Source organism: Nicotiana sylvestris, chromosome 6 (assembly GCF_000393655.2).
Source record: "Nicotiana sylvestris chromosome 6, ASM39365v2, whole genome shotgun sequence".
Lineage (NCBI taxonomy): Eukaryota > Viridiplantae > Streptophyta > Magnoliopsida > Solanales > Solanaceae > Nicotiana > Nicotiana sylvestris.
Genome location: NC_091062.1, coordinates 35838163 through 35838506, shown reverse-complemented (window position 1 = coordinate 35838506; position 344 = coordinate 35838163).

The following is a 344-nucleotide window of genomic DNA, read 5'->3' as shown; positions in this document are numbered from 1 at the left end:
AGAGAACATTCATTCCGCTGGGAGAAACCTATACTACTCTGTTCCACAAATTGAGGCAGTTAGGCCTATTGAGTCCTGTGGAGCCCAAATTACCAAATCCCCTTCCCAAAAATCTGGACCACTCGGTAAGCTGTGAATATTGTTCGGGGGCTCCCGGGCATGATACTGAGAAGTGTTGGAAGTTGAAGACTGTCGTACAAGATCTTATTGACACAAATAGAATCGAGGTCCAGGAGCCGGAGGCACCTAACATCAATCAGAACCCGTTGCCGGCACACCATGAAGCCCACATGATCGAACTAGTGCACGAAGGAGGGAAGCTCAAGAAACCCTCACAAACGGTA